This window comes from Pithys albifrons, chromosome 4, assembly GCF_047495875.1.
Source record: "Pithys albifrons albifrons isolate INPA30051 chromosome 4, PitAlb_v1, whole genome shotgun sequence".
Taxonomy (NCBI): Eukaryota; Metazoa; Chordata; class Aves; order Passeriformes; family Thamnophilidae; genus Pithys; species Pithys albifrons.
In genome coordinates, this window is record NC_092461.1 from 73,386,337 (window position 1) to 73,404,667 (window position 18,331).

The 18,331-nt window shown below is 41.4% G+C and overlaps 1 protein-coding gene across 6 annotated transcripts in view; it reads left to right on the forward strand.

The window, feature by feature from the left end:
- The window catches only part of GAREM1 (GRB2 associated regulator of MAPK1 subtype 1), a 121,572-nt gene extending 108,471 nt beyond the window's left edge, over positions 1–13,101 (forward strand). For 2 of the 6 annotated variants that reach the window (XR_011697745.1, XR_011697751.1), the window contains exons 7-9: positions 7,873–8,024; positions 8,209–8,272; positions 12,938–13,101. The gene's annotated coding sequence lies outside the window, so the exon portion shown is untranslated. Of the gene's footprint in view, positions 1–7,872; positions 8,025–8,120; positions 8,131–8,208; positions 8,273–10,367; positions 10,544–12,937 lie in introns of those variants that run through there. The other 4 variants (XR_011697746.1, XR_011697747.1, XR_011697748.1 and 1 more) reach the window with 4 other exon arrangements.
- The last annotated feature ends 5,230 nt before the right edge of the window (positions 13,102–18,331 follow it).

An 18,331-nucleotide genomic window follows, 5' to 3' on the forward strand; every position in this document is an offset into this window, starting at 1 on the left:
AAAGGGGAAAGAAAATATTTAATATTTTGAATGCTCCAATCAGTTGGTTCCAGCCTGAGCAAAAAGATGTACAGTATATACAGGATAGCTTTCACTGCATGAAGGGGAAGTGAAGGGCTATAGGCCATATCAAACTGTGTCCATCTCCCTATCTGGAAAGTGCTGTCCTGAAGCAGGCATGTATATTATATATATATATATATATATATATATATACATATTATATATATATATTCTAGTAGTCACCAAGCCTAACATAAATCTCCTGTCTGACTGGTCACCATGGCTACATATAAATATGGATAATAAAGAATAGAGGCAGGGGAGGGACCTGAAAACACAACTCTTCTCTTTGGAAAGTGCAAGCTTGATGCTCTTGGACATGCTGCTCCTCTTGGTGTGATACAGTCGCTATTTAGAGCTCTCCTAGATTTGTTAGGTGTGAGTACACCTTGTTCTCCCTCTCACTGAGTCTCCTGTCCTTGAGTTGCTACGGGATTCAGGGTACTGAGAAATCCTGACATCCGGTCTCGTGTCACTGGTCCTTAGTTGCAGCAGCCTGTGCCAGCTCAGGTCATCACTAGCTCAGGGCACTCCACACCACGCTCTGTTGCCCAGGTATAAACACTCTCTGTCACCAGATGCACATGTCATATGTAACCACTTTCTCCTGTCCACCAGAGTGACTCAAAGCTGCAGACCTGGGCAAACCTCTCGTGTTCTCCCTTTTCTCTGTGTTGTGAGCAGGTGATGGGATTTGCAATTGCAGAATGAACAGAAAATCTGACCTGCTTGGGCAGTTGCCTTCAGTGATTTTGCTCAGGCCCTCAGTGCTGCTGGACCATCTGCCTTCCATGGCACTGTGATTTTTAAGGATTCCCTTGGCATTGCTTGCTAACCACTACCTCTGCCTGTATGGGCAGTGTTGGAATGGCAGCTCCACAAAAACTCACTATTAGTTGTATTCTGTGTATTTTCTCTTCTCTTCCCTGTGATTGTCGTGCTCGGTGAAAATCCAATTTTGTTAAAAGCTGATAGTATTTATATTTTTATTCCGTCGCCTGGACCCAGTATTTCTCCTTTGCCAGGATAAATTATTTGTATTCATTTTCAGTTGGCACAATGAAGAGCTGATATGAAGAGTGGCTTTGAGAAGGAGGTGTCTTCTTACCATTCTCTCCATCAGGTTCCAAAGGTGGAAAGCTCAAGATGGGTAACCAGACTGTCACAATGGGGGCATAGAAATACAACTCAAATCTTTATTGCTCAACAAGACCTCAAAATGCCCTTGACTCCTGGGCAGGACAAAAGGAATTTCTTGCCAAACACACTTGGATTAAATGAAAACCATTCCTTGCAGGGAGTCTGTGGTAGGAGGAAGAAGAATAAAAGGGAAGAAAATAGGGATGAAGGAGACACTATCATTTTGGTGCCAAGTCTGAGGATCTGGCAGCGAAGCGGAGGGACGTGTCCTCTGACCATGTGGCAGCGGCTGCTGTAGTACTGATATGTGCCACACAGTGTCAGACTGGCACACAGCTGCAAAAGATGAAACCAGCTGTAGGGACTGCAGAGGGTGATAGATGGGCTCAGGGATCTCATTAGGACTCTCTGCCAACCTTGTAAAAGCTCTGTGATGAGAAGGAGCTGTTTTAATTGTGCTGATGCTATTCCATTATGCAGTACCAACAATTATTCTTAATGAATATGGGGGTCAGTGAGGCAGGTCTCCAGGGCTGGGTTTTCAGTGGATTAGTGCAAACAGAAAGCAGGAGGAAATGCTAATAGGTCAACTATGTAAGACCTGGCTGAAGGTCTGACAGATCCCTGAAGAACTGCATACATCTTGCCTGTCTTATTTAACTGCAGCTCTGCAAGTGGGGGAAATATATGACAGCTAGAAACTATCCTAAATGCTAGTCCTAGATTGCAACCCTTGCTGATGATGAATGAAGCATAGGTCATCCTGGTAACTGGCCCTCCAGTTTCCTCCTGAAGAGTATGAGTGAGTTTATGCCTGAAAAAGACTGATAAATGGCACGGGATTAGTATTTGATAAAAAAACAGAATCATTTGGGTTGGAATGGACCTTTAAAGATCATTTCATCCAGGCTCCTGCCTTCTACCTAGACCAGATTGCTCAAAGCCCCATCCAATCTGGCCTTGAATGCTTAAAGAGATGAGGTACCCACAACTTCTCTGGGTACCCTGTTCCGGTGTCCCACCACGCCCATCATAAGAAATTTCTTCCTTATGTCCAAGCTTAATCCACCCTCTTTCAGTTTCAAACGACTGCCCCTTGTCCTCTAACTACAGACCCTGATAAAATGCCTCTTTCTACCTTTCTTGTGTGTATTTCCTTTTATATATTAAAAGGCTGCACTAAAGTCACCCAGAACTTGCTCTTCTCCAGGCTAAGCAACCACAACTCTCATCCTGTTTTAACAGGAGAGCTGTTTCATTTTCATGGCTCTGAAATTTCTCCTTTTACTAACAAATCAGTGAAACTACAGTAGACATGGGCATAGCACTCTGTCTGCAGCTGCCCCACATATATCTGCAGTTACTCTTGCCTTATTAATGATTTCTGAAACATTTTTTTTTGAGCTAGGCAGTGATATATAAAGTTTTCTCTTACCTGTACAGTAAGGTTTCCAACAACCCTTCCTTCCTGATTAAAAAAAAAAATATCTAAGGGCACATATTGTTCCTTTTTCTGATTTTACTCTGCTACAGCTGATTTACTGAAAAATGAAGTGTCATTTCACAGATTTTCCAATGTTCATTTTTATTTTATAGAATTCAGTCTGACCTCCTTGTGCAATGCTAAAAACTAAGACTTGTAAACAGCCTCCAACAGGAGTGTGGCAGGCCAAGGATAAACTACATACAAATTAAAAAAGAAACAAACAGTACTAATGCAGGTTTCTCAGGTTGACCTATAAACCCAATCCAACATATTCTTTCTTTTTGTTACCCTTGTTTACTTATTTTTTTGTCTCCAGAGGCTGCTTGGGTGCCCTTCCCATGGGTGATGGTGCGGTGGCAGGTGTGGGTGGCTGCCTCTGGTCCCAGGTAGAGCCCTACTGCCATGTCCAGGCAAAGCAGCCCATCCTCTTCTGTCCTACTCCTGGTGTCTGCACCCCTGTTGTTCTTAGATCTTTAACCTCTGAGCTTCCACCTCAGATAAACATGATTTTGGTTTCTGCAGTGCCTGAAGGAATCAGGTACGGTGATATCCACATATAAAAGCAGGTAACAAATGTTTACCCCACTGCTGTTGTTCAGTGAGTTCAGAGAACTATTTTGAGGACCACAAAACTTGTGGCCAATGAAGTTTCTTTCATTCTTCTTCCCTGATTCTTCACATGTGTCTTGGTTTGAGATAAGCAACTGCCAACCCCCCCAAGCACAGAGAGAAAAGCCTCCCTCCTAACACCAGGGAAAGGGAGGAAAAGAGAGGGGAAAGAAAAAAAACACTTCAAACTGCATTTATACTAAATCTACATATATTTTTTACAGAAAGAAAGAGACAATTAGAAGAGAGTACAAATATACACTCACACAAGTCTACAACAACAAGTTCCCCACCTCAACTTCTTAACAAACTCACAAATTCTACTGTCTTAACTACACATTACTTAAGAAGAAGCTTATTCCCCAGGGAGACAAACCCAAGCAGAAAGGAGAGACCCCGAACAACACATTTTACTTTCCTGAGATACCCTGTGAGCCAGTGGTGGGCCTGGTCCTCTCCATCCCCCCTGGGACAGCATCGTGCGTCCTCCCAAGAGGAGGGCTGAGAAGTGATTGCCTTAACCACTCCCACACTGGTTCCTACTTCCCTGGAGATGATGTCATAATGTGGTATGGAATACAAAGTTACTGGCTAGAAGAGGTCAGCTGTTAGCTCAGCCCAGCTCAAGTCAACTGACAGCTTCTGCCTAGTCCAGACTTCAGAGCCCAAATCTAGGCCCACCTAGGTGAACCCATAACAACATGTGAAATGAATCCATCCCCGAGCCCAGTGTATGGCCTGGTATTTCTGCTACTACTGCCCTGAAAGTGGTTGGTTTTTTCCCCACTCTGAGGCACCTTCAGCTACTGCCTAGTTGTATGGAGTTCAGTTTTCCAAGTTTACCATCACTTAGATTGGCTAGCAGGCAGCTGGAGTCTGATTTTTGCAACTTATCCAAATGACTTCAGTTTGTAGTTCCTTAACCCAGTGTTTTTGCAAGTAAATTGAAATGTCTACTTAGAGTAAAACTATGCAGACAATACATGAAAATTTATATTGTCTTATTTATATTGATGGCTTTAAAAAGGAAGAACAGAGAAGGGCAAAGCACAAGTAAAAGGACTTATATTTAGGCTGCAGGTTCTTAATCTTAAGCCTGAAATCTCAGGGTTGATCATGAACCTGCCCGAAGCCATGAATTTCCATATACAAGATGCAGCTTTGAAATCTTTTTCAAAGTCTTTTGTTTGAACTGTGCAAAAGCAGAGATGAGAAGGCAATTTCTAAAGGAGAGAGAAGAGGCCTCTCTGTCACACTGCACCTTTCATCTCCAAACACAAAGGACCAACACACAGGAAAAGAGCAGGCGAAAGCTGAGCCACAGTGGCTCAGCCCACGGTTGCAGCCTGGTACCACCTCCCTTGCAGCAGCCCCGAGCAAAGGGCATGGCAAGGGAATGGGAACAGGAAACACCAGGACATTTCTTGTGACTGCTTTCCCCATCTTCAATGATTTACATCTCAGGGACTTTCAGAGACAGTAGTGGTATTTTGTATATATTCAAAGTGACTGTCTTCACTAATGAGTTTGAAAGTAAATGCAAATTTTTACCTGTGCCTCATGTTGGATTATAATCAGAAGATCTAAGCAAAAATCTAGGTTATAGAAACAGATGCATTCAAAGATCCCAGTGCCACCACTAAAAAAGTATCAGTATGTTGTGCTTGTAAACCATATGTGACTCTGCCTCTGGTATTTCTGTTCTTGCATGCTTTTCTGAAGTGTTACAACTTCTTGTTGGTACTCACAGAGCTTCAAAGTCAAGCAATAATGTGTAGAACACTTTGAATTAGGGGATGCTTTTTTCTGACTGGGTTAAAACCCCCCTCCCAGTTGTCAGTGGATGCAATTTGCACTGACTAATTCTTGTGGATCTAAAGGATAAGTGCCTAAATACCAAAGAACAAGGAAAATGTTGTCTTGGACCCCAAATCTCAGCATTTCTCAAGTTCTGTGTGAAACCAACTTTATTGCACAGGTTTCTGCATTTATTTCTCAGACAAAATTTGCCTTGAAACGAAATAGGATTTTTAAAAGCCAGAGGAATTCCAGCTGAGAAACTAAGATAATGTTCATCAGCAAAAATTTGATCCAAGGCAATATTGAGTCTCTTAGGCTTGTGTTCTGTATCAGAAAACTTCTTTCCAGAGAGCTGTTCTCCATAACAGCAATGGCTTATTTCTCTCAATTTTGCCATAAGCCAATATCATAAATACATTTTTAATTGATGTAATGTAAGACTTAGAATTATACTTCCTTCAATTATACTGAAGTATTTGTGAGATAATTTGAAATAGGTGTCTTCTAGAAAGCTTTGCTATTTCTACAGTTTTAATACTTGCCATAAACGCTTTCAGATGGGAACACTTTAAAAGTCAGAGCATCAATAACAAGTTGTTAAATGCAGGGTAGCTTCCAGTTAGCTTGAGTTTTTGCTGAAGCTGTGCTACATAACTGAATGCAGATGTGTGTATGCACCTGTGTGTCTGTGTATATATTCATGTAACTAACAAAAAGTTCATGAACAAAAGTCATCTGCTACTTTTCTGCTGTTTACTATACAGCCTAAGTGCTTCTACAATGCTGAAAACAAGATTTTCTAGCATGTGAGAACAAGCAAGTGAACTTGCCTGACAGACAGGAAGTAAAATCTGCTTGTGAAGACAGACCGACAGTTCAAGTGGAGGGAAATGGGAAAAGGGTAATCCAGGCTGCCTTTTAAGTTTGCTTAATAATAAGGTTTTCTTCTCTTCTGAGAAAATCAAAGATTTCATTCACACAGGTAAAGGGCTTTTTAATTTGATTGTTTTAACTGAGTTTCTTTATGCAATTTTCCATTTGGTTTAATTCTATTTAATATGATAAATGCTGCTTAATCTGAAATTCTTTTTTGTTTTCATGTATGAAAAACAGAGATGAAAGATTAGCTTCTAGTGACCTGCATCAAAATATAATTTGACTGGAAATGAATTTGGATTTAGCTGTATCTCTTGGATAGTTTTGCTGCAACAACAAGTCTTCATAAAGTTAAGCTGCTTCTGCTCAAGTGGAAGAGGTTTGTTCAGCTGATCTGTGAGAAGCTCCTGTGGTCTCTGCCCTGCCTCTATGTATCTGACTGGGAGTCAATGCCATCAGATCCTCAAAATGTAAAGGAATTTAGGATTTTTAAGTAAGATTACTGCAGCAGCTTTTCATGGTTTAATTATTTTATATTAGAGGCTGCTGAATGATGCGTTTGGTGAGCTGATTGCTTTTCAGAGAGCATTAAAAGATTTACTTGCTCCGTGTTTCAAACATGTGGAAGTTTTTGCGCTGGGATTGAAGAGAGCTGTGGAGCGAATCATGTCTGTCCTCAGGCACTGGCAGCTCACTTCCTCGGTAGCTTGGGCTGTGTGGAAGCAATTGTGACAAAATGTAATTATTTTGGATTTAAGCTTTGTTGTAACTTGGTCTGTGCTTTGTCTCTCAACTGTATAAAAGGCAATATGCACTGATTTTTGGGTTTCCTTAATCGGTAAGTATTAATGGCAAGTACTAATACAGCATTTCCCCCTGCCCTGCTGGTGGCACTGATCTTGCTGCGTGCCCACTGCCTGGTCTGGTCCTGGGTATGTGGCTGCTGTGGATAGCTGGTGCTGCTCAGTGAGGAGCAAGCATCTCCAGGCAGATGTCTCTTCAGATCTTGGTGTCCTGATTTGCCTCAAGGCGTTAGCTGCAGCTCAGGTTGAAGCAGGCACTGGAACAAAAAATACTGGTGGCTTGTGTGCCATTGTGTTCTCCTTTCCTTGACATACCCCTGTGTGACCGTGCACAGCTGCTGGAATTGCCATCCATCCTCCATCTCGGTGGGGAAATACCCAAATATCCTATGTCCCAAGGGCAAATGGTTCTGCCTACAATATTACAAATATCACATGAAAGGTATTTGCAAGAAATAGCGTGCCAAGAGGAATAAGCAGTCGTAAACCCCTCCATCCATCAAGGTCCCTTTGTTTAACAGCCCCACTGAGGCAGTGCCAGCCAGCCCCATGGATGGGCATGGCAGCAAGGTCAGCACTGCCATGAGAGGGGCTTGGTGTCAAATGGGAGAGACTGGCATTTACCAAACAGTTAAAAAATGCTTGTCAGCATGGCTTCAAGTGCTCTGAATCCTGTTGTGATAGTCTTCAGTACTGATAACAGAAGCAGGCAGTAGTTTTTCCCTGAGGACCTGCTCAGAAGGATTCCATTGTTTGAGAGCCAGAGCCTGGCCTGGCCTGTGCTTGCCACTGCTTCCTGACGCTTCCTGTGCCTGGGAGGGATGGCTGCCATGCTGCCTGTGGAGCTGAGAACAACCCTTTCTACCTGTCATCATCTCCTCTTTGCCAGATTTCATCCTCTTACCTGGCCCCAGACCCACTCCAGTGACAGCTGGCTCCATGGTCCTCCATGAGCCCTCATTGAATCCTCTTGGAGTGTGGATTTCACTTGCTGAGCTGTAATAAAATGGATAAACCTAATAATTTCTTTAAATTTTATTATTTGTGTGTTGTGTAAACAGTGGTCCAGTATTTAATTGTTCATCTATTTAATAGTTAATCTTATGATACTTCTCTGCATCTGGAGGAAAATACCCAGGACAATAATGCTGCCTAATAATATCAAACTGATGAGCAAAGAAATAGCACCCACATTCTCAACTGATGCTGTGGCAAAGATCAAGAAATTCTGCAAAACTCAAACTAAAGTAAGTTATAAATTGCACTAATACTGGCTAATGGATAATGAGATTCCATTTAATGTTGGTAATGTGCAATGTAAGTGTTTGCTGTTTCTTAAATAGGATATCTGACCATTTAAGCAAGTCTTTAGCACCAAACATTCATGGCCATGAGTATATTAAAAAAGCCATTTTGTGTATGCTACTGCAGGGTAATGAGAAAGTTCTCAACAATGGGACACGCATTAAAGGAGACATCAATATCTTATTATTAGGTAAGAGCATGTAGAGTTAATAGTGCATTGATAAGTTATTTTATTATCCCCCTTCCTCATCATGCCAGTGTAGTTCTGTTATGCAATATTAGCAAGAAAATAAAAGCCAACCCAGTACAAGGACTCATTTTGTCTTATACAAGAATGTTCGTTAGTGTCTTAGGATCAATTTATTTTATCCTTGGGCACAGTTTTACAATTATTTCTGTTTTGTCCCACACTTCCCTATTTACTTGACATCTGTTCTATGTTTGTAACTAGTGGCGGCGTGATGTGCAATTGAGTCTAATCCTGCACTGCTCATCCACGCGAGGCACCCACTGATTCCATGAATGGGCTTCAGTTTATCGTGCAAGTTGATGGAGCTATTCTACTTCTGTCACTTGTAGTCATGGTGGCTGTTCAGTTGTGACTTCATTTCTAAATGCTTTGTTTTCAGTACCCATAACTGAGTAACACTAGCTGCCAACACTAACCTGCTACACAACAGCTCCTGGCAGAGGTGCCACCTTCTTTATATAAATCAAGCTCTTTGTTTCTCCACAGAGTTTAATCAAATATTTGATAGCTTGCTTTAGAAATAGATTAACATAAAACAATAATCCTTTTCAAATCTTCCTATTTCAGTATGTCTCTTCTGTCCTCAAGAGAGCAACTTGAAATGCCTGCTCCACACTGCACCACTGTGGCATTTTAACCACATTAGTGCAGGTGGGATCTGCTATCCAACAACCTCTTGTCAAAAGCATTTGCTTAGCACCTGAATTTCTTTGCTGTGTACCCAAATATAGCACGCATGGAGCCACAGAAATTCAAAGCAGTTGTATAATGGCACTCAATATGATGCTAATGGATCTGCTGCACTTTGCAATCCAAAGAACTCTCTATTTAAAGCTTCAATAAAGCCAGAAATTGGTCCCTTAATAAAATACAAAGCTAGCATGGACATAGGCAAGCTTCTTTGAAATTTGCAATGAGATCTTAAATTTTAAAAAATGAAAAAAATCCATCTGGAAGGATTATAAGTCAAGAACTCTAATTAAAGGAAAGTGTATTCTGAGCATTTCTATCTAATTTATTGAAACAGTAGAATTTCTGAGGGTATCTTTAGTATCCACCTGTGCTGTGATATTGTCTAGAGGTGTGTTAGGTATGTAATAACAGTGTAACAACATAAAATTTTACTTAAGAAAACTGATTTGGTTCCTTTATATATATGTATTGATATATTTTTAGCATTCTTGACCTTAGAAATGCCAGCTTCTGGTTTTTTCCTTTCCAGTTTAAGACTTCTTACACACCAATACTGTTGGTATACCCTTATAACTAGTTAAGTTAGGAGCTAATTAGTGGTTTAAGGTTTCCAAGTTTGCAAGGACTCAGGAGCATCCTGGATGGGAAAAGTTGGAAAAAAAAACAAACTAAAATTCTATAATCAGAAACCATCCCCTTTGTGAACTTTGAGGCTCAAGCACATTTCTCTAATGCTTTGTCTTTCAATTACCTGAACCTGTGCTTTTGGAGATGCTGGTGAAGCATCAGGCTCCTGTACCTGGAAGAATGAAACGTGTTGATTTCATTTGTTCACCATTTTCTCCTGTTAAACTGAAGCTGAATATTACACCTCGTGACAGTAATATGGAAGCTGTGTTTTTGAATAATGTGTGGAATAAAAGGCTGCAAGCTTAGGGGTGGGGGGACAGGGGGAGAAGCTGTTTCAAGGTATGTACAAGGTTTAAGTGAATGTTTTAAATTTCAAAAATTTGATCTTCATTACTTGAAAACAGGAAAAACTCTTATAACATTTCTCAACATACCTGCAATGCTGTCAAAGGTATCTTCCTATTTTTACAGTGAAGGAGCTTAGAAAACACTGGCTAAAAAGTACTTATTACAGAGATCAAGTGGTAGCATATAAAGCTGAGTGTAAGTGCCCTTCAGCTACCAGGCAAACTGTGTTTTTTTGATGCCACCACCCCAGGCTACCTTGGATTTAACATGATCAGGGTTAGCATCCACTGACCCATCAGCAGGAACTCCTGGGGCTCCTCCTGACACCACCTTCATCCAGCTATTGAGATCTGTCTGTCAACAGTGGTGAAGCCAACATCTGTCAGATTTTGGGGGAAGAAGTGTCTCATCAACAACTGTGGCTGTAGTAGAGCAGTACGGGGAGAGGTCCTGGGTTTGGTCTCACCAAGTGATCACCTTGTTGTGATGCCTGGACTAAATGACACCATTTGGGGAGCAAAACATCAGACCAGCAAACAGGTATTGGTGGGTTGCCTTTTCTCAATCTGGTTTGAGAGCAGTTTACTCTGTGCTCTTACTTAAGCCATCTAATAGTCCTAACTTAACTCTTTCCAATAAATGTGGAAACTGATTTCCCATTTCCCAGGAGTATTTGGTCAATTAATTGTAAAAGTACGTTTTAAGTGCTTGAACATTTATCCCATTCAAGTTCATTCCTGCCAGGGCTTAAAAGGATCAAGATTTAGTGATTATCCCTATGACCCAGTTCAGAGGTCTGGACCTGCATCCTCAAGTCCCTGGATGTGACCATGATGCTCTTCCTACCCATTCTTTTGCACATCCATGGAGAGGAGTCAGGGCTCTGGCTGCAGGGAGCCACATTTTCCCTTCCATTAAAGTTTTGTGCTGCACACTTCTGTGTTTGCATGGAGTTGCCGTTTTGTTAAATATCACTCAGAGGTTTAATGACATGCCCTGCAGCAGATGGGAGAAGACTTTTGCCAAGGGTAGTCCTTCTAATGCATGGCTCCGTCTGAGATGATCCAGACTGTTAGGAGTGCATCTCCCTTGAGAGACATCTCCAAAAATATTTTTACTTCACCAGTAGCTACTTAAATTTCAAATACTTTCAGAACCTCTTGTGACAAAAGACAAAGTGGTGGGGTAGGAGAGTTTACTGCACTCTTGTTAAAAAAGCTAAAGGAAGTCATGAACTCACAGATACTACACGTTATTCAGCACAATTTAATCATTCACATATATGCTAAATAAAATGGCAGTAAAGAAAGGTCAGGAATTCTCTACTTATTATTGGGCTATTTAGTTTTTTCCAGTGCTTTAAAACCAACGTGCAAAAGGCTTTGGCCCTACAGCTGAATGATGGTAAAGTGCTCTGCTTTCCCCTTTAAGAGGTGATCTTTGTATTGCAAAATATTCCCTGAACCATTTCCACCTTCAGCAGGGGGTTGACAGGAAGGCAGTTGACAGCAGCTGTAACTGCTGATTAAGAAACTGATGCTCAGCCTTGCATTTCCAAAGATATCAAACTTTCCATCTTTTGAGCTCTAAAACCCTCCTGTTGCATGATGGGCCCTGTGCACTTGGCTCCACACTGTGCACCCATGTGTGCATCAGCAAGCACCCACGTGCCCGAGCTCCTGCACCCCAGCCCATGGGGCTTTGGGGGAACAAAACGTCAAAAATGGTTTTGTTGTCATGTAATAAGAAGGAGGAAATTGTTGTATAGCTGAAGAATATTTATGGAATGGGAAAAAATGTAATTTAACCTACCCAGTCGTAGTCTCCAGGTTAGTGAGATGCTGTGGGAAACAAGTGAGAAAGCAAATACACAAGTAAGGCTGACCACAGCCAATCTGAAAGTGATCTGACATGCCTGCAAAGTGGTTTGTGCAATATGGATATAAATCAAGGCAAGTGGACACCAAGATAACTTGCTTTTAGGAAAAAAAGTGGCACAACCCGATCTAGGCACTCAGGCATGATTATGGCATAAAGAAAAGCATTTTTTCTACTTTCTTAGCACAAAGGGTGGAGTGGCTTGCTTTTTTAAACCCTAGGGGAAAAAATAAACCTCTATTCCTCCTTTCCTCATATTTTACTTCAGAAATGCCTTAGAGGCTGCTGGGACTGCATTAAAAATGGATGTATCTGTGGCTATTTGTACTTCTCAAGAACTCAAACTTCTTCCAAAGCTCAAGATTCAGTCTTGGGGGAAACATATTTGCTAGCCAGTGCTCTGCAGGTCCTTCATTGACAGGGTGTAGCCAGCAAGGAGGTTTGATGTCAACCACATTGCTCATGCAGTCACTCCCACTGTGTGGCCTTGTGGGGATCTGGCCAGGAAAGTCAGCAGAGTGCTGGGATGGGCCACTCTTTTCTTGGCCAAGGGCATTGAGTGCAGGATGGAGACTTCCCTCCTAAGGCAGGAGGATAAATATTTATATCTAGTCTTCTCCCAGGGGAGGGAGCTGCCCAAAGAGGCTCTGCAGCCCTGTGGCTGGGGCAGCCGGAGGTCTCACGGCCCTCCTAAGTGAGAGATATGGGCATTGCTATAAGGTAATGGAAACAAGTTTAAAAAGAACACACGTAGTGGCAATTGGTCTTGCTGTGAGCTGGCAACTTGTGAAGAGCAGAGCAAATGGGTGGGATGCTGAGTAGGAGGGATCTGCTTGGGAGACATGGCCTGTACACTATCGTGAAGTGGCCCATAGTAGGTATTTGCTAACTCAATTTTTTTTTCCTTAGAGGTTTTTTTTCCTTCAGGAAATTCATACTGTCTTATCCTAGCAAACTTTCTTTTTCCATACCTCTTAATCACACATGCTGAAATTTAAGCGTGGTCATTATTCTTATGGCCAAGGCAAACCTTTAATTTTCTTTTTCTCTCCTTAGCTCCAGCTTACCCTGACAAACCTTTTCTGGTGATGAAGGGACAGTAGCACCTGGAATGAAACCTGGCTCTTCTAAGGAGCAGCAGACACTCCCACCACAGTTAATTATTTTATTAAACAACTTAATAACTACCAAACTTAATAAACTAGTAGCTTACTTAACAAACTAAACTGAAGTTGCAATGTTATTTTTATGTAATTTATAATGCTGTGTTTTGATCAAACAAATATCATTTACATGAGTGAAAGCTCCCTCCAAGCCCAAGTGTTCACAATATGATGAGAAGTATGAAAAAAAAAAGCAATCAGAGATGAAGAGGGAAATGTGCTGTTGGCATGATTTGATCTGGCTTTTTGTAGCACAGACTTCATGGATCCAGATGGTGTTAAAATAAAAATATCAAGGGGAAATGCACATACATATACATAGCAGCAGAAGGTGGCTAGTTCTAGTTATATATTAGTAACTGCTAAGCAGAGAGGCTATCATTAAGAAGTTAATCAAAGGTTCCATCAAATTGAAATCTCATAAAGAGCACACAATTCTTCTTTCCCATGAGTATTGCATTGGAAGAGTGATCATTTTTATATACTGTAGGATTAAGCCTTGCAGCCTTGGGAAACAATGAGGTTTGATTTTGTTCTTTTAAGTTGCAGACATTCCAGTGAAGCTTCTTTGACGCTGTTTTGTTTTCACAGTAGCTGAGGTCAAAGGCAGAGATCAAGCATGGACTGATTCATCTGAAGTGGAAGTTTAGCTATTTGTGAGCAAAAGAAATGAGAACTTCAATGCAAATCTTTAAACCTGTCTACAACCTCTATGATACCAGTTAGAATGTACCTGGTGTAAGTAATAATCAGTATGAATTGTTGTGGTCATTGTTTTTTCCCAGTTCATTCTGTTGATGCTCAAAGAGGAGAGACAAGAAAGCAGCCACATGTAATCTGTCTGCAGCAAAAAATTCACAATCTTCTTGTGCAAAACAAATCATTATAACTCAACTTCAGAGCTGTCTTTTTTAATAAACTAGAATATAGTAGTTGATAGAAATGAGAAAATGAGATCACCGTATATTTAATGTCTCCATCATTTCATAGGACACAGCAAAGTACAGATATTTTGCTATTACTGCATCAACACTACAAAAGTCTCAAAGCAATAACTCTAGATTTGAAAAACAGCAACTGACTGTTCAGAAAAGGCAGTTTAATTAATTCTTCTTTTTCTGAGACATGACTATTTGTAGTACCAGCACTTGAAAATGCCGTCCAAGTAGACAGGAAAATTAAGATCCTATCCTATCGATGAGAATCAAAGGTAGTTTAGCTGATGGCATCTGTGTCTTAGCAAAAGATCCTGAGCTCTAATAACAGTGGATAAGGAGAAGAAGAAATACTACTTCTCTGTTCTGATCCACACCTAAAGAAAATGACAAGCTGTGACTGCTGCCCTGCACCCTAGAACTGTGTCTGCCGGGCAGGACGGGTATGAGACACCCAAAACACTGAGCTGAGACAGGAGAGCTGGTGTCTACAATCAGTCCCTTTTTGGCATTTAGACAAGGCAGTACCAGACAGAGCTAGTCTACAATGCTATACCATAGGCTTTATGACTCAGTCATTTGCTACTTGTGCAAAAGCCAGACTGAGCAAGCTGGGCTGTGTGATGCAAACAGCAGTGAGATTGATCTAGTTTTCATGTGTCAGGAATATCAGGCTGTGTATACTGTTCTCATAGATAGCAGGTGGCATGCCTAAAAAATTTTCTGCAATGCTGAGATTCTTGAAGGAAGACCAAGAGGTAACTAGAACAATAGCCGACTTTTTTTTTCTGATTAGTATTCCAAATCTGAGCCACTGGCTTGAATGTTAGGATTACTTTATTTTTAAGCCCATTCTGTGATTCCTGATAGATGCAGCAGAGACGAATGAGTCATGCACACAGCTCTAAATACAATGTGCACATACTCTGCTGGGTCCAGCTGTATGGCTCTTGCAGAGCTCAGAAAAGGAGAAGACAACATTCACTTAGGCCTGGGTCTTTGCTAGGGATGCAGAGATCTGCACTCAAACAAGGAACAGGAGCAGGGCAGGCAACTCATGGGATCAACATCTACAGCTTGTCCTGCATATTTTGTGGGAACCCTGTAACAAGCTTTTTACACTGATGTGCAGAGTGTGGAATGTGCCTGAGCAGGGATGCAGGCAGAGTAAATATTTGTTGCAAATTTTAACCTGGATCACTACAGTGTGAGGACAGGAAAGATAACTGGAATGTTGCAGATTTAGCACTGGTGGGGTTTATATTAGACTTTCAGTGATTTCACAGAGAGATCTTTACATCACAGACTTTTAGTAAAACTTTCTGTGAATAAATCTGCTGCAGGAAAGGAAGCATCCAGGCTGCTAGCCCAAGTATGGCTCTTGAACCATCCAACGCAGTATCTAGTCTGTCATGAATATCCATATTGTCCTTAAATGTGTCAAATGTAGGTCTCCAAAATTAAGCTGTTTCATTATAAATAATAGATGCAGTCCTAACAACTATGTAGGAAAAATCTTGGTAAAGCAGGGAAGTCGTCTCCAGAGGAAAGCTGCAGGGCCTGTGCTGGTGAATCTTTGCTGCTGTTTTCAGAAGAGGTGACCATTACTGAGGCATTGCAACTTCAATCAGTTAAATTAAAAATCCAAGTAAAAGGTGCTCCTAAAGAAGAAAACTCTAATTGAAATGCCTCATTTCCTAAACCACATAAACATTTGAAACCTCTCCTCCTTTCTTCTCAGAAAAATACAGTCATGATGTCATTTGTGCTACAGATTTTTAAGAAAAGTATATTTGTTCAGGACCTTGAGCTAGTAGTATATCTTCTGTGATAAGCAATAAAGTGCAGTATTGAATCTGATGCTGGACTTCCTGGGTAATTTTTCTGCATTGTGTATTTGAAAAAAAAATTATTTTCTTTCTGAGTATTTTTAGGTCAGTTAATGACATTATTAAAACCTCAGTCTCTTTTGGCACTATGGGATCTACACACCTCAGAAAAGTGAATCGTTCACACTAACTGGGAGATTCAGTTTTAAGTTGTGTTCTTCACTGATTTCTGTTTTAAATGAATATGGAGAAGCTTAAGGCTTTTTTCCCATGGAAGTTTAACATTTCAGGATGTACCCGAAGGAATTTTTATCTTACACAATGTATTGAAATTGTATTGTAATATTGCTCAGTGTATTAAGCTCTCTTCTGATGAAAGCACAGGTAAGTATTTATGCCATCTCATGTAATCTGGATATGAAAAATATAAACAGTCTCTGTGGTCACAAGTTTAGGCATTCACATCTGAAATTGTGAAATGCTCACTGTTTATAATGTGAGGGATTTTAGCCAGGGTTGAATTTATGAACAGTCTCATTTGTGTCTTCTTAACTCCATGTAAATCTATGTGCATATCTTAGTTGAAGGCACATTTAGAGGATTATTTGCATGAAATCTGCTGATGAAGACGTGTGGAAATAGCGAAGTTATTTTAAGACAGCTAGAGTAGGGTATTTTCCTCTCCAGGATGCTTGTTAGCTCTGACAAATCTTTGTTAATTTTGTCTGCCTGTTTTCATGAAGCTTTGGGTTCCAACAAAAGCTAATAAACCAGCTATGAATGCTTTAAATATAACTACATTTCAGAGAATATCAATCAGAGAAGGACTACATATGTGATGTTGATACAGAAGCACAAATATTTGTTGCTATGTGCTGCAGTAGCATTCAGAGGAAGACTTGCTCCCTCATCAAATTTCCACACATTTGAACTGTTCTTGCCCAGAGTTAAGGTAAATTGCATGACAAATATTAAGGTCACCAACACCCATCCCAGGGAATCAAAGTAGCTGCTGACCTTTAAATGTGAACACGTTCACAACCAGTCTACCAACCATCTGGTGTGATCTGACATTTCAGTTACTGGCACTCCTGTCTCTCACAGTCACCCTCCAAAACACCGCAAATGTGATGACTTGTGCCCACAGTGACTGCCATTTTAGTCTGCAAAGTGTCCTCAGGGAAGTACACATTGCTTCCTCTGGCCCTTATATTTCTATAACTAGTTTTTTCTCTAAATCCTACTGAATCACAGCCCTACTTGTCAGGGTTGTTAAGGAAGCCACCTGGGACCCTGTCTGTCCAGTCAACAGGCCCAGTCTGAAATGGTCCCAGATGATCTCTACATGCTAGTCCAAAGGATACAGCTACTGCTACTTTTCCTGCTTGCAGGTCTGGCCAATAACAAGGTTGAATGTGCATCCACGAGACACACTGACACACACACAGAGGATCCCTGAGGCTGACTGGCTGTACAGACTGCTGCACACACACAGGGCACAGCCCATCTATAGTGCTACGCAAACTCACATAAAGGCAGACAGCCTCTTCCTCCTCTCCAGTCAACTGGAATGGAGGTTCTCTGGTGAAAACGTGTGCCCTCATTCTCTACATCCATAAACACACCCACACTTGCTGTCCCCTTGAATGTTATCATGGCCTCTAAACCTTAATACTCATGCCCGGGGGATCCTTTCAGTGGTATACAAGTCACCTCCTGCTTGCCAGACAGAGCAATGTGATGCCTGCCAGTGAAACATGCATACACTCACAGACTGGTCACAGGCTCTCAGCCTGTCTAGTATCCATGCCTGCACCATGGGCTCCTCTACTCTAATCACTGGCTCAGACCAGTTGTGAAAATGTTTCCTCCAACTCACCAGCTAGTGCAGCTTGAAGTTTGCTAGTGAACCATGCATACAGACAGAGGATTAAATTCACCAAAGAATTATTAACACACACAGGTCTCTCCAGATGCCAGTACTTAGACTTCTTACACACCCATCTTACAAGACCTGATCCTCCAGTTGCTGCCACCCACACCTACAGCCCTGGTGCCCATGGCCTTCTCTCCAGTTGCTGGCACCTCAACCTTTCAAGGCACATACAAAACACACACAGCAGTCCTTCCAGATGCTGGTCTTTAGACCTACATGTCCCATGGCCCACAGTCCCTCCAGTTACTGGCACACAGACTCTTGTGTGCACACAGACTCTTGTGTGCCAGTCCCTCCATGCTCTAATACCTAGATCCATGATCCCTAAGATCCATGTGGTCTCCTCTGGTCGCTGGCACACAGATCTCTTTTAAAGGCTAGTCTCTGCAGGTGCTGGCCATATTTTCCCACACTTTTCTTTGGATCCTTTGATGCATCCCCTAAATATTCCATAGGTGTTTTTACATAAGTCCACAAGCCTTTTCTGATAGCTCCCATGCAGCCCCAACTTTCCCATAATACTCATGTTAATCATGTTTTCCCCTTCCTATCAGTTAATAATTGTTGTTCTGGTTGACATTTTTGAG